The sequence below is a fragment of the Natrix helvetica genome (genome assembly GCF_964273705.1).
Source record: "Natrix helvetica genome assembly, chromosome: 2".
NCBI lineage: Eukaryota > Metazoa > Chordata > Lepidosauria > Squamata > Natricidae > Natrix > Natrix helvetica.
This window is the reverse complement of record NC_138552.1, coordinates 19,724,503-19,751,672: the sequence shown is the minus strand read 5'-3', so window position 1 is coordinate 19,751,672 and position 27,170 is coordinate 19,724,503. Positions and strand designations below refer to the sequence as shown.

The 27,170-nt window shown below is 40.1% G+C and overlaps 1 protein-coding gene across 5 annotated transcripts in view; it reads left to right on the top strand.

The window, feature by feature from the left end:
- Nucleotides 1-27,170, top strand: part of PRLR (prolactin receptor) — a 203,824-nt gene that overhangs the window by 119,375 nt on the left and 57,279 nt on the right. For all 5 annotated transcript variants that reach the window (XM_081942883.1, XM_081942879.1, XM_081942882.1 and 2 more), the window contains one exon: nucleotides 21,001-21,085. The gene's annotated coding sequence lies outside the window, so the exon portion shown is untranslated. The remainder of the gene's footprint in view (nucleotides 1-21,000; nucleotides 21,086-27,170) is intronic.

Genomic DNA, 27,170 nt, shown 5'->3' with positions numbered 1-27,170 from the left:
TCGCTTTGTTAATACACTAACAGATTTGAATTTGCTACAGAATTTTTAAAAATAAGTGAAAAGCGCTGCATTCATTTCTACACAATGTACCTGATTGGTTTCTCTCAAACCTTCAGCTAAACTTCAGGAGGCAGTCCTTCTATGTGCTTTGAAGTTTTTGTTCAAAGACGTCTTGTCTGAGGCAACCATCTTGACAAACCAACCGACCAATTCACCTGGCAAACAAGTGCCTTAGGCTTAACAGTGGCTTATGTGCAAAGTACACACTGTCTCCCATATTAAAATGCTACCTGTGCAGGGAATTTAGTATGTTTAAATGACTTGAAGTTCTATAAAGATGAATAGCTAGATAACATCTACACTGGAATCATGCATTCAATTTTAAATGCTTTTTAAAGCTGATGTTTTCACTAGGCCAAAACTGACTTGGACAGAATAATGAGACCAGCTAAGGATATACGTATGTATTGTTACATAGATGTTCTTCACTAGGCTGCTGAGCATCTTTGAAGTATGGTTCAACAAGATATATATTTGTTATTTGTTTGTTTGTCACATTTCTATACTGCCCATCTCTCCTAAGTGATTCTGGATGGCTTACAATAAAAATGTCTTCTAACACATACATTCTTAATCAAGAACAAGAAAAATGACCTTTCGCCCTGCTGTTTCTTCCACCCCTATTAGGACATATCTAATTTAGCATGGTCAAATAAAATTCTGAAAATCATTGTCCAAGACGTCCAGAAGGCATACATTTGGGGATATGTGATTCAGTAAATGTGACTGTTGTGTGATACATGTCAAATGGAGGTTGGTTCCACATAACCTGTTATCCTGACAGCTTTGGCCCAAGAAAACTGAGAGATCAACCCTTCATATTTATGTGCAAACAATTATCTTAAATTAACAAACCATTTACCCAGGAGTAAGCTAGCACCAGTGAATGCACTGGGACTTACTTCTGGGTAAACATGCATAGAATTGCGCTGCAGGCACTATGGTGATGGACATTCCAATGTAGTAATCTTCAGCATAGTAATATCTACCATACATTTCAGTACTAATTGGAAAGGACTCACTGTTTTAATTAAGACATCAATAGTATATCCAACAGCCTGAGGTGGTATCCTTGCTTTGATGGTAAATAAAACTGCCTTGCACTGGTGCAGCTTGGGAGTGCTTTTCATTCTGAGAAATCATGCTCTGCCTTTGCATTATGAGTCTTTTTTCTCTTCAGAAAATAAAAGCACATGGAAAGGTGTTCTTGCTGTGTGCCTCCATTCCAGAATTTTGCTTTTGCTGGTCTCCTGATTTGTAAGGTCTTGGGGTAAATAATAGAAAAAACAAAAAACAACCACCCACCATCCCTACCTGTGCTTAAGCCAACATTTAAAGCAATGGTAATCCATAATAATCCATAATAAAAACATTAACCCCGAAAGAGAAGCCGCATGAGCCTTCCAAGTAAAACATTATCACAAAAGGTTAGTGTGTCTTTCAAAACAATTGTGGTTTTGATGTTCATAATGCAGCTCTTATATTGCTCTTCAGTTTTCACTTGCTGTTCTGTAGGAGAAGTGGCTCACAAAGTTAGAACGTCTTGATAATAAATCAAAATTAAAGTTAATCAAATGGGAGGAAAAACCCTGTAATATCCCAACATGACATAATAAGACAGGAAATCCAGAGTCACCTTGGTAGCTGGTCTAATGCAAGGATGTCAAACTTGTCATCACGACAGCATCACGTGACATATTTTATATCTGACTATGGAACTAATTCTGGGAATTAACCATCTAGATATGCATTTGCTGCATTGTTTTCTGAGTTGATCAGATCTAGCAACATTATTTGTATCTGGAACAAGTGGCTTGTAAAGTGGGTTAGAGAAACAAATATCTTTGAAGCAGTAACCACTTTCTACATTTGGGAAGATGACTCACAGGTGTGTAACAGTCTGAGGAGAATTATTCTTGTGTGTGCCCGTATAAATCAAATTAAGACAAATCTATTTAGGTTCAGTAGATGACCAGTAAAATAAAACAAAACGAAACACAGACGCAGAAACCAAATGCAACAAAACAGTGTAACTCGTATAAATTGGAGACGGGGAGAAATTAAATAGCAGGTAGTAAAATAATATAAATTGTCATCATCATTATCATCTTGATATTATTATTATTATTATTATTATTATTATTATTATTATTATTATTATTATTATTATTATTATTATTATTATTATTCGATTGTATCACAGCAGCCAGTTGTTTCGACGGATTTGGCATTGATTACTAGTCGGGCCCCACCCAGGGGCCTAGGACGTCGTAACTTCTTCTTCTTCTTCTTCTTCTTCTTCTTCTTCTTCTTCTTCTTCTTCTTATTATTATTATTATTATTATTATTATTATTATTATTATTATTATTATTTTGCAAGATACATCAACAAATTGCAGCTTCCTGCAATAACACCAGCGGAACTGCAAAAAAATGCGCTACTCGGAACATCTTATATTTTAAGAAGGTACTTGGTTGATACCTAGGACGCTGGCAGCAAACTGTATCAACCGTTAGCACCAGTCACTGGTATTTGTAATGCATTTTTGAATGTTCAGTTAGCTGAGTTTCGGTGGAACCGGTAGTGGAAATGGCAACTAGGGACGGCAGGCTTGCCACACCCCCAAACCGGTTCCCCCATCACCGCAACATCTTTTTTTGACCTTTTTTAATGTTCTGCACATGCACAGACTTATTTATAGAGTACTACGCATGCACTCGTACCAAACCAGCAGTAATGCCAGCAGAAACCTACCCTTGATCTTGAAGTGTATCCAGAAGCTCTGCTTGGTGCAAAATGCCAATATATTGTTAGATTTTTTGTGGAAATGTTATTAAACATTACCATTAAAAAATAGAAGTTAATACAGCAAAAAAAAAAAAAACTAAAGTAAAACTATAAAGAAAAGAAAAAATAGAAGAGGAACTAAAATAAGAATATAGTAAAGAAAAAGAAAAGAGGTCTATAAAGAAACAACTTTCCCCTTTGTTACAAGTATCAAGAATTTTAACAACTTATCTATTCTTAAAATACAACAAATGATATTTTCTTCCCATATTTCATTTCTTATTTATAAACAAAAATTTAAAGTCTCATCATTCAGTCCTGGGTGATTTTAAAGTAACAATTTTAACTCTGATCAAATAAACCAAATTTATAGTCCTTCCCTTTATTTTTAACACCCTTGGTCTTTAATTCCTTCAAATAATATCCTAGAACTTAATTTCTTTTCCTTTTTCCTTGTGATCCAAGTTATTTTGATGTCCCTTTTAACTAGTATGGCGCCATTCATTTGTATATCCAGTATATCTTTTTCTAAATCATTCTTGTACCCTAACATTTTCAAATCCACATTCAGATCAATTTGCAGTCTTGTCCAGTAGAACCTGTTCTTCTTCCATAACATAATCTACATACAGTCTATCTATCGTGGCAGACATACTTAAAATTAACTTCTGAGCCCATTTTTCACAAATAACCTTCAATGCATCCAATATTAAAATATTTCACTCCATTCTGTGTTAGCAAGTTAAATATAAGTTTTCTTCTTCAATTATAATATATAGTTCATTCTGGTTTGCTGTAGTATCTAACCTTCAAAGACTCATCATATCATATCATATCATCAATTTATTTTGAAGTCTTCAAATCCATCTGGATCTTTGCAACTTTCCAAAACTTAAAAAAAAACATATTAATCACCATTTGTGTTTATTCTACTTATACAAAATTTTTCTGTCCTTAAACACCGAACGCTCTTTAAGTTCTAAGTTCTTTAAGTACTTAAAGAAGTACTTAAAATTTCTTTCACTGAGGACTGAAGAAAACTCATCCAGTGAATTCCATAAAACTTGTTGTTCCAAAGGTTTTTATGTTTTGAAAATGAGGAAAAAGCACTTCTAAAAAGGATTAAGAAATGAGGCTCAGCCAAACTGTATGTCTCTATAAGCTACATTATGACTGAGATTAGCTGGAATCTCTTAATTCCCTTTAATTCATTTTACCAGTTGACTGCAAAAACCTTGTTTCCTGCAGTCTACTGGTAAGGAGCAGCTGTATGGATGGTACATATGGGTGATCTCACAATCTCTCCTTTTTGTGGAGAGATTTCACTAGCCAGGATTCATCCTCTGACTGCCAAACTCCACTGTAAAGCTGTCCCTAAACCTTCAGGGATATCTAACTCACCATGTCCTCACCAGAAATCATCAGTATATTGCTAGTTATTTTTATTGGGCTTATGGCAATAGTATTTAGGCTTATATATTGCTTCACAGTGGTTTGCAGCCCTCTTTAAGTGGTCAACATATTGCCCCCAATAATCTGGGTCCTCATTTTACCAATCTTGGAAGGATGGAAGACTGAGTCGATGCTGAGTCGGTGAGACCTGAACTGCTGGCAGTCAGTAGAAGTAGCTGGTAGTATTGCATTTTAACCACTGCGCTACCACGGCTCTAATTGTTACTTGTGTTGAGTCCCTGATGGGTAGAATGGAAAGATATAAATTGAAATAACAAATGTAGTCAGAAGTGAAAAGTTTGCTATATGGAAGGAAGGGAGAGAGGGAGGGAATTATTGCGAGATAAACTCAAGATTGCCTCTTGCAAAATCTGTTTGTTGGCCATGGGGACTATTTTGTCAAACCCTAATTTAACAAAATTAAAGCAGTGAATTTATTGTGATAAGCCCCATGGTACTTACTATAAAAGAGATTTTTCCATAATAAATATCCAAAGAATCAGGCTACAGAAAATAGTTATTTAAACATACAATCTTAAATTGCATAGCTACAGTATATATTAATGTTCTCCATACTTTATGTCTATTAATAATGGATACGGTCTAACTATATTTTAGCATTTTAAAATCCTACCACTTGCAATGTAAGAGAGACAATTATTTAACTCCCCGGTTCTCATCCAGGACAACTGGCTGATAGCTCTAAGTCACTTATGGTTACTTTTATGACAGCAGATCTTTAGTCCCATTTCCCACTGCTCATCAGCTGCCTAAGGCTAGAGTAACTTTTTCACATTGCAAATCGTTCTATTAAAATTAAAATCTTTGGTTGGATCCATTGCATGTAATGTATATTATTCAGCTTGAGCTGAGTAGTGATGAAAGCCACATAATATAAAACGAACCTTGCCCAGGCATCCGTCCACACACAATGTCTTTTGCAGGAAGAGAAGGCTGGTAAGATCAAGGCCAAGAGACCATATAAATTAAGGGTGTGTCTTAAGTAAACTTGGGTATCCAGTTTGAACAGACCTTATCTGAACTGGCCACCACATAAACATCCAGCGCAATCAACCTTTAATAGAATTCTTCTCATGTAAATGCTAATTTCTTTTCTTGCTCCACACAATGGTATCAACAGCTCCAGTGCTGCAATCCCAATTAAGGGAGTACAAAATTTCCTATCCTGCCCCTTATTAAATAACCATTAACTCTTGCAAAAGTTAACATGCCCGTGACTCCATTCAATTTGTAGCTGCATCTGGAATCAACACTACCCACTATGGAGGAATAATTGGTGAAATTGACAGATCTTGTTCACGTAGACAAACTAACTTCTTTGATGCTATCTACATGCATTGGTGATGGAAACCTCTTACTGTATGTATTTTTGCGTAAAAATGGGGGGGGGGAATGAACTTGTGATTTATGGTTTCGATGACTACACAGGTTAGATTATAGAAATATTATAATTATGAAATCCAAAATTGTGTCGGTAGTGAGATGGGTGAGATATATTTTATATTAAATAAAATATAAATAAAATAAATGATGTAAATTTAGACACAAAGGTTAAAATGTAACTACTGATTGTGAAGAATATTGAAAGCCTCTGTGTGTGCATGTGTGTATGTGTGTAAATGCTGCATTTTGGGGAATTTAGCCCTCAGACTAGCACTAATCATATAGTGTTGGTAGGAAAGGAAGATTAATATCCTGTTAGTAAATGCAAATACGTTGAACACAGTACAACTTTCTTAACAGGTAATCGTGTATTCTACTGAGTTTGAAAATTGCTAACAAACTAATCCGATATTAATCATAGCAAAAAATTAAGAGTAGAGAAGTGGCAGTTTACAAAAAAGCACATCGCTAAAATTAATACATGTGCAGACATAAACATGAACTTTGAAAAAACTTGACAATAAAGTATGTAATGTCGAAGGTTCTAAAGCAATTTTTAGATACCTTCACATTGCCTAATTCACTTTCCAATCCCTCACAAAGCAGTTTGAAGCTAATCTGATATCATTTTTTGCTTCTGGAGGTCGTACAAAACATATGACCAGTCAGTGCTTTCTCCAGCTGACCCTTAAGTTAATATCTTTAATAATGTCTTTCAATCCATATCTACTCTCAGTGGATGTTAGTTGTTGAAGTAACAATTCACCCCTCCGTTTCCATGAATGCAGGCTAACTTCCTAATTCCTCCCCCACTTCCATGTCTATGGTGTCATCCATGTCTATGGTTGTCCCGAAAGTGCTTTTTCAAGAGGCAACTGAAGAAGCTTCTTGGATGAGAAGAGAAACCGTCTTCAAGGAAAAGGTGCCTGTTGAAAAAGCACCTTTGGTACGCCCATCGATGTGTTCAGAGAATATTGCAATTTGGAAAAAAAAAGGCAAGAGAAAGCGGGAGCCTCTTGGCTGCCATTACACCATTACTTCCGTATAATATTTAAAGGTTTCTTACAAGCTATGCTATTGCAATGATTGCATACTAACATATGCTGGCATTTTCTGCAGTAGCATAAAATTTCATTGCATGTTGTTTTGGTGGATGAAGTGGAAGGAAAATACATTTTTAAAAGTTTTTTATGAAACATAAATTAAAATGTTGGGCACAGTGTAAACAGTCCTGGCAGAATCTTTGCCATACACGCTAAGATATCAAGTTATACATTGTAGCCACCCTGTGTTTTTTTACATTTGATCCATATCGTATTTACAAAAAAGAAAAAAGTAAGGTATTTCCAGCTGGGTTGGTTTGTGTTTATTTATACTTTCTCATGTTTATCATTTCATACATAATTCTAGTCTCCATTCTATGAATCTTGGTTCATGCCTATTTTGGGCTTTCCCTTTTATATTCCTACCATCGATAAAATTTATCCCAGATCTTATAATATTCTGATTCATCTTTATTCTTCAATTCCCATGTCAATCGATCCATTTCAGCGCAGGTCAAGATTTTCCTAATTATTTCCCCTTCTTTTCCCTATTTTTCCAATTTTGGGCAAAGACCATTCTTGCTGCCATGATAATATGTATTGTTAAAAAGATAGCCCCCTTGTTGTGTTTCTTGTTTATAATTCCCAAGAGAAATAGTTCAGGTGTGAATTCTGTTTCAAAGGAAAATACATTTTGGACACCCCCACAGAAAAAAGGCATTGGAGCGGATCAGTGGTGGGTTCTGGATCCTGTTGCAACTGGTATGGTGCAACGTGGCCGGGCACCCACCACATGAAAGTGTGCAGTGCGTGCGGACACGCGCGCAGCACACACATGCATACTTACCATCCGCGACACTTCAGCTGCTCAGCAGAGCATTGCGCAGGTGCCATACGCTCCCTGCGCATGCACGGAAGCCCCCAAAACTTCAAATACCACTAAGGAGCACGGGCGGGCTCTCCGGAGCACCGGAACGGAATGGTACCCGGTGCTCCCGGTACGCCCGTACCGGGGCATACCAGTCGTTTCCCACCACTGGAGTGGATAGAGAAAGAATATTGGATGCTCTGAGGCCAGGGGTCAGCATAAGGGAGAATTTTCTATGAATGAGAAAACAGGACCTCTATAAGCCCCACGGTGTTTCAATTTTAAAACATCCAGTTTCTTTTATTGAAACATGTATTTGTTGAAACAATTTTAAATAAACGAAGTATGTATCGGGGGATTAAAAAAAAAACCACCATCAAACCCGCTGACAGATATTACAAACCGGTACAAAGCTGCCATGTAGAGGTTCTTTAGAATTAGGAGAAGAAAATAAATCTTTTTGAGGTTAATAAAAGTGAAGTATGGAAGAAAAAAATTGTTTACTAAAAACAGGGAAATAAGCAATACTGTCTTTCAAATCGAGATTGGGACTACGGAGATCTTTCATAAGTAATCTAGAACATGTAACATTTTCTGATATTTTATCCCTGCAAAAGGTCCATGAAATCAAGAAAAAAGAGGACAATCCAGTTTCTTCACAGAGAAATTGCTCTAGCTTTTTGTTCATTTTGGTTGTCACTTTCAATATCCAAGGATTTTTTATATTTTTTATATATGAGGCCCTGGAAGCAATATTGAGAAGTATCTCTCTACATTAAAAAAAAAAGTCTGTTAGCACAAGTATTACAACACACATCTGGTGCAGGTCATACTGCTAACAGTTGGAAAATGGAGGCTGAAACACAGTGTAGGTCTACTAAAGAACTCTGCCTACCTTTGGGAGGCCATCTGTTCCATTCCTCCACCTCCCAGTTCATATTTAAGGGAGGCCCTGAGCACATCTGGGAATTGCACATGAGGAGACAAAAAGGAAGAGAAACATGTGATGGCGTGAAGTACTTGGGGGATTATTCGAAACTCAAGCAGATGGTGTCTCAGAGCTCAGTGAAAACTATTCCAACCAAACACTTATTTTACATCTGTTGATTTTTTAAAATGTGCCATTAAACATCCTTGGATCTGTGCCTTTTGGAGTCTTTGATTATTTCAATAGTTTTATGGTTAATTAATCTCTGAGGGAAATAAGTATCACCTCCAAAACACAACACGTATTAATCAGATACCAGTACAGGTAGTCCTCGACTGACAATCACAATTGAGCCCAAAATTTATGTTGCTAAGTGAGATCGTTGTTAAAGTGAGTATTGCCCCATTTTACAATCTTCCTTGCCACGGTTGTTAAGTGAATCTGGCTTCACCATTGACTTTGCTTGTCAGAAGGTTACAAAAGGTGATCACATGACTCCAGGACATTGCAACCATCACATATATCAGTCAGTTGCCAAGTGTCTGAACTTTGATCACATGACCACGGGGGTGCTGCAGGTGTGAAAAATGGTCATAAGTCATCCTTTTTTTTTAGTGCCAATGTAACTTCAATCAGTCACTAAATGAACCATTGAAAGTTGAGGACTACCTGTACGTCAGAGGATGAAATTATCCCCAAGCTGGCATCTTTCATGTGCTGGGAAGAATGTTGTAGTCCCAGAAGATTTGGAGATGGCTAGGTAGGATCGCGGTGGCTCAGTGGATAAGAGGCTGAGCTTGTCGATCAGAAAGGTCGGCAGTTCGGTGGTTCGAATCCCTAGCGCCGCGTAACAGAGTGAGCTCTCGTTACTTGTCCCCCCCTTCTGCCAACCTAGCAGTTCGAAAGCATGTAAAATGCAAGTAGAAAAATAGGGACCACCTTTGGTGGGAAGGTAACAGCGTTCCATGCGCCTTCAGCATTTAGTCATGCCGGCCACATGACCACAGGGACATCTTCAGACAGCACTGGCTCTTTGGCTTTGAAACAGAGATGAGCACTGCTCTCTAGAGTTGGGAACGACTAGCAATATGCACGAGGGGAAGCATTACCTTTTACCTTTTAGGTAGAATCAAAAATTGTCTAAAGCATGAAATACAGGTGAAATTCGAAAAATTAGAATGTCGTGCAAAAGTTCATTTATTTCAGTAATGCAACTTAAAAGGTGAAACTAATATATGAGATAAGACTCATTACATGCAAAGCAAGATAGTTCAAGCCGTGATTTGTCATAATTGTGATGATTATGCCTTACAGCTCATGAAAACCCCAAATCCACCATCTCAGAAAATTAGAATATTACATGCAATCAATAAAACAAGGATTGTACATAGAACAGTATCGGACCTCTATAAAGTATAAGCATGCATATGTACTCAGTACTTGGTTTGGGCCCCTTTTGCAGCAATTACTGCCTCAATGAGGCGTGGCATGGAAGCTATCAGCCTGTGGCACTGCTGAGGTGTTATGGAAGACCAGGATGCTTCAATAGCGGCCTTCAGCTCTTCTGCATTGTTCGGTCTCATGTCTCTCATGTTTCTCTTGGCAATGCCCCGTAGATTCTCTATGGGGTTCAGGTCAGGCAAGTTTGCTGGCAAATCTAGCACAGTAATCTCATGGTCATTGAATCATGTTTTGGTGCTTTTGGCAGTGTGGGCAGCTGGAAAGCATCCCCATAAAGCACATCTGCAGAAGCAAGCATGAAGTGCTCCAAAATCTCCTGGTAGACGGCTGCGTTGACTCTGGACTTAATGAAGCACAATGGTCCAAAGTCTTGTTGGTCCAAAGTACTCTTTTCTGATGAGAGCAACTTTTGCCAAAAACACCAAAACCTGTTTCAATGACCGTGGGATTACTGTGCTTGATTGGCCTCTCCATTCTTCCTCCATACTCTGGGTTCTTGGTTTCCAAATGGGATGCAAAAGTTGCTCTCATCAGAAAAGAGGACTTTGGACCATTGAGCAACAGGACTTTGAAACCACTGTGCTTCATTAAGACCAGGGTCAACATAGTCGTCTACCAGGAGATTTTGGAACACTTCATGCTTCCTTCTGCAGACGATATTTATGGGGATGCTGACTTCATTTTCCAACTGCCCACACTGCCAAAAGCACCAAAACCTGGTGGATTTGGGGTTTTCATGAGCTGTATGCCATAATCATCACAATTATGACAAATCACGGCTTGAACTATCTTGCTTTGCATGTAATGAGTCTTATCTCATATATTAGTTTCACCTTTTAAGTTGCATTACTGAAATAAATTAACTTTTGCACAATATTCTAATTTTTTGAGTTTCACCTGTATATGTTAATGTCCAAATCACTAGTATGCTAACAATTTTTTACTTATTATTAATCTGAGACAGAAAGGCAAGAAGGCATGAAATGTTGCTTTGCAGAAGGAAATGCCCCTTTGGACTCTGGCTAGTTAGTCTTCTCATTTTGCTATTTATTTAATAATTCATCTTTGACAGGTAATCATAAAGAGGAGATAAGAGATGTTATTTCCAAAATTATTACATTTCTGTCTTTCAAACTTTAGTATCAAAATAGTTGTTGAGTTCAATGAATGTTAAGTACAATTATCCTGTCAAGTTAATGCATCTGGGATGCCTTATCTTTGTATCTACATTCTCTTTAAAATTCTCTCCCTTTCAGATAACTATTATCTAATAAATTCAATTTAGGATTGTATTTTTTAAACTTCCCGATTCACATAGAGTTTCAAACATTCAGAAAGCAACCTTGTGTTCCCAGGTTTCTTTGCAAAGTTGGTATCTTCTCGTTACCTCAGATGTACTACTACAACACCCTATTATGGTATTTCAGTTAATTAATTTGTGTAAGACTTTATAACAGAATGTCTTATTAGTGGTTTCCCAAGAGCAATTTCTAACCCTTGGCATTTCCCAACGCATGCCATGAAATGGTGTAGTTATTTGCATTGTTCACGTGGATTGTTGTTCTCACTGAAGATAGCAAATAACACTAAATTGCATTCTCATTTTAGCATTTTTGGTTTTCTTCTACACAGTCTGGTTTATTAGATTGTACATTTCCATAGAGAAAAATGAACATTGGCATAGAATGCAGTCAGAGGGAAGTTGGAGGAGGAGCAGGTATCTCAGTTTACCTAACAAGATGCATTTCAGTGGTTAGAAAAGTAAACTTGTGCACTTAGGAAGGAAAAACCAGATGCGCAAGATCAGGCTAGGCAGTTGCTAGCACAATAGGAGTGCCTGTAAAGAAGGAACTAAGTGTCCTATTGTCCCACTGCTTAAGTATGAGCCAACGGTGTGCTGCAGCTGCCAAAAAAACCAACCATGTCCTAGGTTGCATCAATAGAGGGACAGTATGAAGATCACAGGAGGTGATAGCACTGCTCTGTCCTGCACTAGTGATGCCATATTTGGAATATTGTGTACAGTTCTGATCTCCGAGATACAAAAAGAAATGCTGAGGCTATATAAGAAGTGTGCAGAGAACAGCAGTAATAAAAGCAGTAAAAATAATAAGATATCTGGAGGCTAAATTGTATGATGAAAGGCTAAGGGAATTAGGTATGTTTAGTCTAACAAAGAAAAGGCTTAGGGAGATATGATAGCAGTCTACCAATATTCTTCATACCACCTGAGGGCAGGACAAGAGGAGATCCAACTGGAAACGAGGAGGAATTTTCTGGCAATGAGAATGATCAATCAATGGAACAACTTCCCTCTTGGAGTTTGTGGGTGCTCCTTAAGTGGAGGTTTTCAAGAAAAGATTGAACCATTTCTTGGGGATGGTATAAAGACTCCTACCTCGGTCAAAAGGTCGGACTAGAAAACCTCCAAGGCTCATTCTACCATAGCCATTTGATAATATGATTCTTAAACAACTAAATGCATTCCATACAGGTAGTCCTCGACTAACCCCAAACCTCTGTGGTTAAGGTATTTGTTAAGTGAATTTTGCCCATGTTACTACCTTTCCTGCCATGGTTGTTGTGTGAATCACTGCAGTTGTTAAGTTAGTAACCCTGTTGTTAAGTGAATCTGTCTTCCCCATTGACTTTGCTTGTCGGAAGGCCGTGAAAGGTGATCGCATGACTTTGGGACACAGCAATGGTCATAAATATGAACCAGTTGCCAACCGTCTGAATTTTGATCACGTGATGCTGCGGATGCTGCAGAGGTTGTAACTGTGAAAAATGGTCACAAGTCGCATTTTTCAGTGCCGTTGTCGCTTTGAGCAGTCACTAAATGAACCGTTGCAAGTCAAGGACTACCTGTACTTCCTTAGGATCCTCAACCCAATAGCACGCCCACGTTTTGAAAAAGCTCTTTTTCCAGATCCACCAAACAAAGTTTCTTGCCCGAAGGGACCCACATGCCCCTTCTACCAGATCTGTTAGCATATAGATGGATATAATTGGGGATAGGCAGTCCCTTAGATCAGGCACCGGCTGAGGAATTCTGGGAGTTGAAGTCCTCCACACTTAAAGTTGCCAAGGTTGGAGACCCCTGCCTTAGATAACCTGGCCCCATGTCAGATAAGGGCTTTACAGGTTAGCAACTGCCTTAGGAACAAACTGGTAACTAATGCAATTTGTAGAGCAGAGATGTGAAATGGGCTGTTCTACTGCCATTCACATATATAGCTGCTCATACTGCTGCAGTTGAAGCTTCCATAGGTCGCATTCAGCAGGTCCTGACCAGTTCTGGAGAACCAGTAGCGGAGAACCGGTAAATACCACCTTTGACTGGCCCCGCCCCCATCTATTCTCTGCCTCCCGAGTCCCAGCTGATTGGGAGGAAATGCGGATTTTGCAGTAACCTTCCCCTGGAGTGGGGAGGGAATGCAGATTTTACAGTATCCTTCCCCTGCTGGGCCCATCAAGCCATGCTCACCAAGCCACACCCATCAAGCCCATAAAACCGGTAGCAAAAAAATTTGAATCCCACCACTGTTTCAGATACTCCTCAAAGGCAGTCCCATGAAGAGTGTGTTACAGTAGTCCATTCGGTAGTTGACTAGGGTCGTGATGGCGAACCTATGGCACCTGTGGCATGCGGAGCCATTTCTTAGGGCACGCAAGGCATTGCCCCTGTCAGCTCCAGCACACATGTGCACGCTGGCCAGCTGATTTTGGCTTACATTTTTGGCTGCTTTTCGCCTTGCGGAGGCTTCCCTGCACACTGGAAGTTCGGAAACGGACTTCCGGTTTGCACGTTTTGCCATTTTTCTCCCTCCGGAGCCTCCAGAAAGCTTCCCTGCAGCATCTGGAGGGAGAAAACAGCCTTACGGGCAACCCGGAAGTTCAGGAATGGACTTCCAGTTTGTGTGTTGGGCCGTTTTTCTTCCTCTGAAAGCTTCAGGGAAGCCTCTTGAAGCCTCCTGAGGGAGAAAGATGGCCCTAAGCGCAACCAAGAAGTCCATTCCCAAATTTCCGGTTTGCGAGTTGGGCTATTTTTCTCCTGCAGGGGGCTTCCCTAAAGCCTCTGGAGGGGGAAAAATGCCCCTACAGGCAACCCGGAAGTCGGAAAACAGGCTGTTTCCAGCCTCCGGAGGGCCTGTGGGGGGCGCGGAGGCTTTCCTAGAAAGCCTCTGGATCCTGGGGAGGGCAAAAAATGGGTCAACTGTGCCATCACACGCCAAAAGCAGGGGGAGGGCAGGAGGGGGTCATGCGCACATGCACGGGGAGTCCTGTATGCATGCACGGGGGGTGTCGCACGTGCATGTATGGTGGAGGGCACATGTGCGCATGACCCTCCGTGCTCCCCCCGCTTTTGGCATGCGATGGCAAAAAGGTTAGCCATCACTGGACTAGGGCAGGATGACCGAGAGAAGGACCTCCCTACTCTTCTTTAATGATCAGCCTCTCTCCTACATGTCTAATGTTCAAATAGGTTTTTCTTCTGTGTGCATGGTTTTATTTCTTTTTTATTTCTTTCTTTGTGATATTTAACTTCAAGGTTGAATTGCATTATATAGCAATGAGTGAACCAGCTGAAAATAAAGAAGGATCTTTCCTGGATTAATCGAGTGGTTGATCATAGGGATCATAGACTGAACAGAATGGCTGTGTGATGAGATTATATTCATCAGAAAGAGCTAGACGATAACTTCATTGTAGTAAATTAAGTCATTTAAGAAAAAGAATATGTTAAGTGCCATACAAGCTCTGGCATTGTGAATTGATCTCAAACTGCAATTCTAGAAGTTGAAAATCAAAGCGCCATGCAGGCCGATTAACTCTTAGTTGTATCTTGGGCTGTCTCTATGTAAATTTAATTAAGTGGCTATTACAGGTGGACCTTGATTTGCAACTATTGATTTTGCAACTGTTCAAAGTTAAAAACAGCAGTGAAAAAAATCACAGGCAGTCCTCGGCAGTCCTTCAGCAGTTCATTTTGCGATCGTTCGAAGTTACAGCAGCATTGAAAAAAGTGACTTATGACCATTTTTCACACCACATTTGTAGCATCCCCATGATCATGTGATCAAAATTCAGATGGTTCATTCCTCTGACCATTGCTGTGTCCTGGGGTCATATGATCCCTTTTGCAAGCTTTTGACAAGCAAAATCAATAGGGAAGCCAAATTCACTTATCAACTGTGTGACTAACTTAACTACTGCAGGGATTCACTAAAGAAAGAAAGGAAGGAAGGAAGGAAGGTTGTAAAATGGGGCCAAACTCACGTAACAAATGTGTCACTTAACAACAGAAATCTCGGCCTCAATTGTGGTTGTAAGTACAGGGTCATAAGCAGTGGTGGCTTGCAGACAGTACGCCCCAGTACAGATGTACCGGAGCCTACCTGGAGCACTGGATACCATTCTGGTAGAGTGCTCTGGAGGGTCCGCCCGCCTGCCCGCCTGCCCGAGCTCCTTACCTGCCTTTTAAGGCTTCTGCGCTTTCGCGCATATGCATGGCACGTACAGTGCCTGCGCAACACTCCGCAGAGCAGCTGGAGCATCGCGGAGGCTCGCGGAGGCGCTAAGATGCATGTGCGTGCTTTGCGCATCCATGTGGACGCCGCCAGGCCCGTTCCAACCGGAGCGGTTGGAACGGGATCCGGAACCCACCACTGGTCGTAAGTCAAGGACTACCTGTAATTATGACCAGTCCTTGCCCTTATGACTGATGCAGTATTCCTGTAGTCACGTGATCAAAATTTAGATGCTCCACAACCGGCATGAAAATGGTTGAAGTGTAATGAGGTCATCTGCAGCCTTCCACACTAGCCTCCAACAAGCAAAGTGAACGGGGGAAACTGGATTCATTTAAAGATCACAGAATTCGTTTAGCCACCCCAGTGATTTGCTTAAGCGTGGTAAAAAAAAAAGTTGTAACATTGGTTGTAACTCACTTAACAACTTTCTTAGCGATTTTGAAATTCTGGTCCTAATGGTAGTTGTAAGTGAAGGACTACCTGTGTTACAATAGAAGATAGAGGATAGTGGAAACTAACATCCTGTAAATGTTGACAATATTACAAACAATGCAATTAATCATACAGACATTTGCCGTTTTAATGCACATGTATTTTGGAACGTATAATTGTATAATCATTGCAGGAACTGGGTATGTCTAGTTTAATGAAAAGAAAGACTAGGGGAGACATGATAGCAGTGTTCCGATATCTCAGGGGTTGCCACAAAGAAGAGAGTCAAACTATTCTCCAAGGCACCTAAGGGTAGAACAAGAAGCAATGGGTGGAAACTAATCAAGGAGAGAAGCAACTTAGAACTGAGGAGAAACTTCCTGACAGTTAGAACAATTAATCAGTGGAACAGCTTGCCTCCAAAAGTTGTGAATGCCCCAACACTGGAAGTCTTTAAGGAGATGTTGGATAGCCATTTGTCTGAAACGGTATAGGGTTTCCTGCCTGGCAGGAGGTTGGACTAGAAGACCTCCAAGGTCCCTTCCAACTCTGCTATTGTATTATTGTAAGGGAAAATCACAAACCTGTGCCTCGCTTATTTTGTCCATGTCATGCAGGGGAATTTGCTGGAGAAAGCAATTATGTTGAGAGCAATTAGCAGTAAAAGGAAACCAGGCCACAAAGGAACACAGTGGCCAGACACCATCAAAGCTGACATCAGCCAGAGCATTGAAAAACTCAAAGAAGCAGTGCAAGATCAGAAGATTTAGAGAGATCTGGGCCATAGAATCGCCAAGAGTCAGACACAATTGAATGGATAACATCCTCATCCTCTCTCATATGGAAGACAAGACTTTTCTTTCTCTATTCTTTCCGCTCCGTTAGTTTTTACTCTCCAGTCCTTTGAAAAGGCAATATAGTATTGCCCTATAAAAACAAAAACTAAGGAATGTCTTTTAAAAAAGAATTTGAAAACTACACTAATTGAAAAATAGAGGCACATTGTTGGATGCCACGGTATCATAAATCTGAATTGTCTACTAGGTACCCAAAATAGTCTACACGCAGAGAATTACCATTTGTTTTTGTCAAGGGATGAGATTATTTTAAGCAAAATGCTGAATATGTGTAAAATATTTGCAGCCAGAGAAAAAAAAATCTCCATTGCCACTTCTGCATATACTGCAAAGTAATTTTGATGAAAACCACAAGCACCCAATATAGTCGAATAACCCTCAGAATATGCCGTATATTCAAATGCCATATATTCCTAGTTAGGATGCCTATTAGATGTGAAAATTATTAAAAATGGTCCAACATATCATAAATGTAAAAGTTAAGGGAGGTTGGCATAGTGAGAGAGAAAATGAGTATGTCTACTACAGTAAATGGCATCTTTGGGTTCATTTTTGCATTTTTAATAAGCAAACGTTCAGACTTGAGATAGTGTATTGTTTGAAGAGGGATGTGATGGTTCAGCACCATTGTAATCAGGGTTATGTATCTTGAGAATCCAGCATGAATTTCCCATAGTACTTCCAGAGCATCAATACATTGCAGCCACTGATGGGATTCAATTTTTTTTGCTACCGGTTCTGTAGACGTGGCTTGGTGGGTGTGGCAGGGGATGGATACTGTAAAATCTCCATTCCCTCTCCACTCCAGGGGAAGGTTATTCAAAATCCCCATTCTCCCTAGTGGTGGAGGCAGCATCCAGACTGGGTTAACCTTCATCCAATTATATTGAGGACTGGGTCTTGTAATTTTTACTATCAGTTCTGTGGGCGTGGCATGGCTTGATGGGCATGGCAGGGGAAGGATACTGCAAAATCCCCATTCCCTCCCGATCAGCTGGGACTCGGGAGGCAGAGAATAGATGGGGGCGGGGCCAGTCAGGGGTGGTATTTACTAGTTCTTCAAACTACTCAAAATTTCTGCTACTGGTTCTCTAGAACTGGTCAGAACCTGCTGAATACCACCTCTGATTGCAGTTATTCAAATTAATTAAAATTGCATGTTCACAATGACATGAAGTTGCTTCCTGAGGATACAGAGTGTCAGCTTTTGAGAAAGTCAAAATCAAGAAACAGTCACAGCAGAGATTCCAGGAACACCCTTCGTTGCTATAAGGTAGAATAACAGAGTCTTGAAAACCTTTCCACTTCTTTTACCAAACAAAATCAAGGCAAGTTTGTGATCTTTTCCTAAGCACTCCCTTAAAAGTTCAGTCATTCCTCCATCATTCCTAAATTTATTTTTTTATAAAAATTTATCAGCCACCCATCTTACCATCAAGGCGTGCCCGCGCGCGCACACACACACACACACACGCACACACACACACACACACACCATTACAAGACAAGGACATGTCACATATCAAGAAGATCTGATGGCAGGTGAACCAAGGCTGTCGTAGAATGGATCTCACTTGATAAAAAGCGTCCATGAAAGAGACCTAAAGCAAGATGGATCGATGAGATCAGCAAGTATGGAAGACTAGAGATGTCATATTGGCACATCTGGGAAAAGCCGAATCTGAAAGCTTCCAGGTTTTCCCACCCAAGTGAACATTCAGGTCCCTGCCCAACACCCACATGTCGATCACATGGCCCAACCAGGCACCATCCCAACTGGAGATGCCTCCCAGTCCCGCCACTCCATGTGCAGGCCAAGGTGTCTGTTAGATTGGGTAATGGATAGGCACACACAGGCTTAATGGTAACAACAGCTCTTTATTAAGTACAACAAGTGAGAACAATCCAGCGAAGGTTGAGTCTGACAGCAGCCCTTTTATAGGGAGCTGTCAGACCCTTCGACCAATAGAATTAAACCTCTGTTCCCGCCAGAACAGAGGACCTTGGTGGAAACCACCAGAGCAAGTATGTAACAGTGTCTTTGACTCTCTGAGAAAGGAATTTTATTTAGACTATATATCTCCCATTCTCCATATAATCCCACCTCCCATTTTCCCACAGCAGAAAATGTGGCAGGCCTGAAGGCCCAATGTAAATGATAGCTTCCAGATATATATATACATATATACACACACATACAGAAACATGAATTAATACCCGCAAATGCTATTATCCAATTACAGATGGGGAGGGTGGGGGCGGGGTCGAGGGGAGGTGGGATCTGTTGTTTATCAACCACCTCCACTGTGATGTTCTCCCATTTGGGCCCCAAGCTAACTGGCAGAACCAGGTTTTAGGCCCTTACGAAAGGTCAGGAGGGTTGGGGCTGATCTCATACCAGAGGCAAGATGTTCCAGAGGGCAGGTGCAATGGCAGAGAAGGACTTTCTCCTAGACCCATGAAGGTGAACCTATGGCACGTGTGCCAGAAGTGGCATGCAGAGCCCTCTCTGTGGGCACACGCACTGTCGCCAGCTGCTCTTCTGGTTTCCAGCACAAACATGCGCGCTGGCCAGTTGGTTTTCACGGGCACGGGAGCACCAGAAAATGCCCAAAAATTGGCCTGAAAATGGCCAAAAAACAGGCATGTGTGCCAGCCAGCTGGTCTTTGGGTTTCTGATGTACACACATGCACATGTGTTCTGGTTTGTGCACTCAGTGCCGAAAAGGTTTGCCATCACTGTCCTAGACTCTGCTAGCTGGAATAATTTATATTCCTTTAACGATACTAGATTTCTTGATTTATAGCTTAAGCTGCCCCTATTTTGATCTCTTTGATAATATTCTGGAGCACTAGCTGTGCATGAGCACAAGCTATGATTATGGAATAGATTTCTGATAAATATTTTGAATATGCTTGCAATGTGTTATATCTACTAAGAGACTAAGGATTGATATGGATCTTGTTACTACCCTGATGATTTCTTATCATCTATAGAATCTGTAGATCTATATAGAAATCCAATTTGTGTTTATTGATTGTAGCAAAAATTACTCTGTCAATCAGATAATACCCATGCAAGCTTATTTTGCTTATTGGCACTACACCCAACATTTGGGTATAGAATCTCATCGTATAAGGATTTCATTAATTTCTTTTATAATTTATTTTTACTGTACATGTTTATAAATAATTGTAGCTAGATGGGCATGCCAGTTTCTACTCTATTCTTTCCTAATAAAATTTAGAGGCTTCAATACAATATCTTCTGCTTCTTTTAAATGTGCTTATTTCAGATTTCAAACTCACACCCACTCAGCTACTAAGTAGGAATCACAATTTTTCAAGGCTGAGCAGATAATAATAGACAAGGGGGGAAATGTACATCAACAGAGTCTCTTGGGAAGAAAGTTTACCTAAGTAATTTTTGCTTTCAACAGGAACATGCAGGAAAGTAGTCAAAATCCAGTCCAAAATTCAGAGAGCCAAGTCAGGTTTATCAGCCAGTTCAACATCATTGTTTCACAAGGGATAATGCACTGGAATAGGAAATCAGACACCTGCTTCCAACAGAGACACGTGTCTTTAATTAAGAGAGTTACTCCCTTCTTTGGCAAGGAGCCTCACTGAGCATCTTTGCCCTGCTCTCCACAGTACACATTGAGTCTGAGGGCTTAGAGGCCTTATGTCATCATCCGACTACACTAGTTGTTCCCTGTGTTTGATTGGCCTCAGGTGATTCCTGGCTTGGTATCTCATAATACTGACATTCCATTGGTTCAGCTGGAGCAGCTTCTTTAGAGTCTGAGCCTGAGCCCTGGGCCATGACAGAATGAGTTTTTTTCATTATACTAAACCCTACCACAGGATTGTTTCTATCTGGATTTATTGAAACTGGTGGATGTCAGCTTGGGTGGTCAGTTGTCAATATTCTCAACACTTGGTCAATCTATTACCATCATTTGATTTTTATTAAGTCTGAAATGGCTACTATGTTACTTTTCTGCAGACATCTTCATTTTCAGATTATTTAAAATTTTATATCAATGATCAAAAACATATAGTTTTTTTATGGTCTTCAATCTCCCTGGCCTCGTTTCATAGTCATAGTTGATTCTGTTGCATGGTTTATTCAGACTACAATAATACTATGTTGTATCTTTTTGTTTCCAGAAAGAGAAAAGGACATTGGATGCTCACTTCAAGCAAGATGTCACTTCTTGTGTCCTACACTACTACTTCTTACTTCAATTCTGAGGTATGTAAAATAATCACTTGTCCGGTTATTTAGTTTCCTATTTTTGTGGCATCATAGGAAAGTCAACTGGAATCAGATGATACTTGGTTTTACTGGGAATTACCCAAAGCCGAATTTTGTCAGTTTTAATTGTGATACGACTAATCATTTCTTGTAGATCTTCCTGACTGACAACTAGGATGGCCACATCGTTAATAAATGTTAAATCCATAAGTATTAAATCAAATCTTTGTGTAACATTGCCAGTAACCTTTCCCAAAATACAAACCAGGCCTATATTGATTAAAAGTGATAAGACAATGCCACCTTGACAAACATCAGGTAAGATGGAGAAATCTTGACTCCAGTATCTTTATCAGAGGTGAGTTGCTGCTAGTGCGCACCGGTTCAGGCGAACCAGTAATGGTAATTTGGCCTTGGTCGCAGAACCAGCAGCGATCCAGGCTGGCCATACTCTCTAACTGGTTCCCCGGTCGCCGCTGCCGTTGCCGGCATGTTTTTAAGTAGTTTTTCACATTCTTTGCGCATGCGCAGAACAATTTACAGTGAACTGTGCACACGTACGCAGCACACACAAAGCGAACCAGTACCAACGTCGGTAGGAACCCACTCTGCTCTGTATGATCTACTTTGACAGCTTGTAATTTGACAAAGGGCTTGGGATTTGGTGCATTTTATGTGGTATCTTGTCTGTTCGAAGCATTGCCAAATCCTGTCATTGTCCACACTATGAAATGATCCTTTGAAACCAACAAATGGTATGGGTTGGTTTTTTTTGACAGAATTCAAAACCCAATTCCAGTAGATAGCATTACAAAGATTTGATCAGTGCATTCAGGTCCATTTTTAAATCCAGCTGGCTTTTCTCGAATTTTTTACCCTTTTCAGACAGGAGTTAACTGGCAAATATTATTTCCATAAATTTCCTTGAAGTGTAGATTTTTTAAAATGAGTTTTTTCTCCGTGTTTTAATTCTGCCACTTTTTATTGACATATAATTTCTGATATTGTCTAATTTTATTTTTAACTAAACCAGTCACATTTTTGGCCATAGGTTGGTTTTTGCTAGACATAATAGGTTTCCTTTGATTATTATTTTTTTAGCATTTACCTACAGTAGTTCTTTGCATGTTTCATCTTGATTGCTATACTATAAATAATATATTTCACTTTAGACTAGTAGGTCTCTAGAATTGCCCACCTATGTTCAGCTTATTTGCACAATTCTTTTGAAAGAGATTTCTTTCTCAGCAATATCTGAGTACTTCAGGTTGTTTAATTAATTGAGTCATTTAATTCTGTAAGCTCTATAACTAATTCTATTTGCTTTTAGTCTACCGTATGCTAAAGCTTGGTGAGTGATAATACTTACTCCCCCAAAACTTTGACTGTCAGAAACAGAATTTCAAAAATTTCTATCTAATCAGTACAGGGTCTTTTTTTTTTTTAATTATCTATGCTGAGTTTTATGACTAAAAAGAGTGTTTGCTCATAGGAGATCAGATTTAATAGAAGTACAGTACTATAATCTCTACTTGCATTTTTGAATAGGTTATATCTGCCCATTCTATTCTATATCTTTACAGTCATTGTAGACATTTTGGGCATTGAACTGCCCAATTACTCAGTCATTTGGGCTGCTGTGATTTCCGCATCCAGTATTTGACTGAATAGAAGTTCTCTTTCCTCATTGGAAGCGCTATTAATTGGCACATACCTAGAGATAATAGAAACATGCATAATCTGGCCCTACAACTATATCAAAACTAGGTTTATATTTACGGTTTCTAATTTACAACTGTGTTGGCAAGCTGAGTTGATAATGCCTAAAGCTTATTCACAATAAGATCCAGTTAGACAGCTACAATACAATTTAGAGCTTGACTTCAAAGCTGGTATTTTAATTAAGTAATCCCTCTTTTTAATCAAGAGCTACTATGGAGTAATGGCTAAGGCAATAGGCTGGAAACAAGGAGACCGGGAGTTCTAGTCTTGCCTTGGACACAAACCCAGCTCAGTTACCTTTTATTTATTTATTTATTTTTATTTATTTAGTTTGTCAAACACGTACAAAGTTAACAGGTATGAACATAGACGTGAACAAGGAAATGAGTACAAATAAATGGGGACAGTAGGACAGGGACGGTAGACAAACTGGTGCGGTTATGCACGTCCCTTACAGACCTCTTAGGAATGGGGTGAGGTTCACGGTAGACAATTTCAGGTTGAAGCTGTGGGGGTTTGAGGATGTAACAGCGGAGTCAGGTAGAGCATTCCAGGCATTGACCACTCTGTTGCTGAAGTCGTATTTTCTGCAATCAAGTTTGGAGCGGTTTACCTTGAGTTTGTATCGATTGTTTGCCCGTGTATTATTGCAGTTGAAGCTGAAGTAGTTGTTGACAGGTAGGCCAGTCCCCCCCTCTCTCTCTCTCAGCCCTAGGAAGAAGGAAGTTATGGCAAACAACTTCTGAAGTCTCGCCAACAAATGTTCAGGGAGTGGTCCAGGCAGTGTCCAGGAGTCAGCACCGACTCAAAGGCTCAGAAAGAAACATCTAAATACTGGCCAGGCAAAGAAACACTGTTTTGGAAGTGGGAAGCTAGCAGGATGTGATTAAAGAAAAGGTAGTAACTTTGAGAGAAGCAGCAGCCAGGAGCTTACAACTGTGTCTATCCTGGAGAGAGGGCGTTTCTGGCAGTGGCGTACAGGAAATACTATAGCTGTGATGGCGAACCTACGGCACGCATGCCCAAAGTGGCATGCGAAGCTATGTCGCCTGGCACACGTGGCCTTGCCTGTTTGTCTTCCGGGTTTCTGGCGCACATGCATGCGTGATGATCAGCTGTCCTTCACCCACGTGGCAATGCCAAAAACTGGCCTGTGCATGTGTGCTGGCCAGCTGATTGTCGGGCACGCATGCGCGCTAGAATCCAGAAGTTCAGCTTTTCCAGAATGTGTCCCCCGATGAGAGCGCATGTGCATGTGTGACATTTCTGCATGACCTTTTCGGCAGTCGGTGTCAAAAAGGTTTGCCATCCCTGTAGTATAGGATGGTTGTCCTTGTGTAGATTTTCCCATAAACTATTCCACAGACTCCACCGTCGATCCATAACTAATATATAGAGGTAATCCTCGACTTACAACCACATTTTTGCCCCAAATTTCTGACACTAAGTAAGGCAGTTGATAAGTGAAATTTGACCCATTTTACGACCATCCTAGCCACAGTTGTTGTTAAGTGAATCACTGCAGTGGTTAAGTGATTAACACGGATGTTAAGTGAATCTGGATTCTCCATTGACGTTGCTTGTCAGAAAGTTGCCCTATGAGTCAGTTGCCAAGTGTCTAGATCAGGGGTGTCCAAACTTGGGAACCTTAAGATTTGTGGACTTCAAGTCTTAAAGTTCCCAAGTTTGGACACCCCTGATCTAGATTTTGATCATGTGACCATGGAGATGCTCCAAGGGTTGTAAGTGTGAAAAATGGTCATAGGTTACTTTTTTCAAACTGTTGAAACTTCAAACGGTCACTAAATGAACTGTTATACGTTGAGGACTACTTTACCTTATTCCACGCTACCACAGTGGCTGTAATAGCAGTAAAATGAACTGCTTTCTAGTATATAGGGAATTCCTGGATCTGCCACTGCACTGCTCAGAAATGGAGGGCGATATGGCAGATGGAAGTGTTCTCTATTCCACCACAAACGGTGGTGTTTTAGTCTGTTCTCTTCTAATACATGGGGTTTTACTACAACATCTTTCTGAGCTTTTGTAACATCTCCTGTGACAATTAAGATGGCTCAGTGGCTAAGACGCTGAGCTTGACGATCCGAAAGGTCGGCAGTTTGGCAGTTCGAATCCCTATCGCCGCAAAATGAGCTCTCGTTACTTGTCCCCCCCTTCTGCCAACCTAGCAGTTCGAAACCATGTAAAAATGCAAGTAGAAAAATAGGGACTACCTTTGGTGGGAAGGTAACAGCATTCTGTGTGCCTTTGGCGTTTAGTCATGCCAGCCACATGACCACGGAGAACATCTTTGGACAGCGCTGGCTCTTCGGCTTTAAAACAGAGATGAGCACTGCCCCCTAGAGTCAGGAACAACTAGCACATATGTGCAAGGGGAACCTTTACCTTTATGACAACTAGAACTACCTGACACATTTCTTTGATAAATCACAAGAGAGGCTCACCAACCTATAGGGTTGGTAGCAAGAATAAATTGCTACCCAAAATGTGAATGAACGAAAGGCAAACTCTAACTGAAATTTGAAATAATTATCTTCATAAACCTCTTCCAAAGTTATGTTGAAATCTTCTGGAAATAATTTAGCCGTGAACAGCTTGAATCCTTCTTGTAGTCCATTAGAAAGTTCAAGTTGGAACACACTTGGTATTGTTTTCTGTTCAAGGATTAACTTCTGTACAAACTGTATTGTACAGGGCACCTCATTAAGTAAAGTTGGATTCAATAATCTCTCGGCTCCATTCCAGCTGTCATGATAAGTAGGGAGAATTTTCATGTTTAATTTTGGGGAAAACCTTTGCTTGGGGACTGTCTGTTAATGTATTGCCTTCCAGTTATGTAAATGAAGGTCACTGAGTACAATAGACCCTCCCATGTTCTGAACTGGTTAGACTTTCTCCCCCTACTTCTCATTAGGACAAGAGCTAAAGAGACTCTCTGTTCCCAGATTAATAAGACTTTTCTTGGTTTTAGGAATTGAATAAGGAAACAAATTAGTTAATCATAGACCAAGAGAAAGTGCAAAGAAGATATCTGGGTACCTATAATGCCTAATGTCTGTATAATATGTTCATTTGACCTCTTTCAACTTTGAGTTCTCCAAGACAACTTCCAGTAGCAGTTGAAAATACCAAAAGTGAAAATGAATATGATTTTAAAAGTTATATTACAATAATTATTACAGTAAGCATTCAATCTTTTTACAATAAATAACTAATTATGGCATGTTAGGTAATAATATCTTACTGAAAGGGCAGTAAAAATATGGTGGAAGCATCAATATCATTATCTATGGAGAGTCTCAGTCATCCAGGTCACGGATGTCCCAAAGGTGCTTTTTCAAGAGGCAACTGGACTTTCCGTTTTTTCTTTTAAGATCTTTCGCTTCTCATCCAAGACGCTTCTTCAGCTCTGATTGGATCGTGGGGAATGGAAGGTTTTATACTCCCAGTCAGAGCTGAAGAGGCTTCTTGGATGAGAAGCAAAACATCTTCAAGGAAAAAGCAGAAAGTCCAGTTGCCTCTTGAAAAAGCACCTTTGGGGCATTTACATTATTGACAGCAAAATGTCTGAATAGCCTCCACAGAGAAGTCTAGGCAGTCCATGACTTGTGACAGTTCATTTAGTGACTATTCAAAGTTACAACATCACTGAAAAAAATGACTTCTGACCATTGTTCACACTTACGATGACTGCAATATCCTCATGGCCATGTGACCCAAATCTGGATGCTCGACAATGGGTTCATATTTATGACGGTTGCATAAATGTCCCTGGATCATGTGAAGATCTTTTGCGACCTTCTGACAAGCAAAGTCAATGGGGAAGCCAGTTTCACTTAACAACTGCAGGGATTCACTAAACCACTGGCACAAGAAAAGTTGTAAAATGAAACAGGACTCACTTAACAAATGTCTCGCTTAGCAACAGAAAGTTTGGGCTCAGTTATGGTCGTAAATCGAGGACTCTCTGTAGCACAAGTCCAGGGAAGCCTGAGCCAGGAGCTTGCATTGCAGCATACCAGCTTTTCATTTAATCAATTCGATTAAAAGATATAGTTTAGGTGGACCTAAAGTAGACAAGAGGATGTCAGTGGGCAATGGGCAATGTATGACCTACTCCTGATATAAATAATTAACTGTCTCAGTCTGGGCATGCCTGCTCGGAACGATGTTTTACACATTTCAAGTGGCAATTATTACAGGTAAATAGATACAGCATTAGTACTTTTCTGTTGCGTTTCCTCTCCAAACGCTATTTAATGATTTAAGTTGAATTGGAAATACAAGCTATGCAAGAGGAGGTATTTTCATGGGATGAGTCCTACTCTGGAGTTGCAGG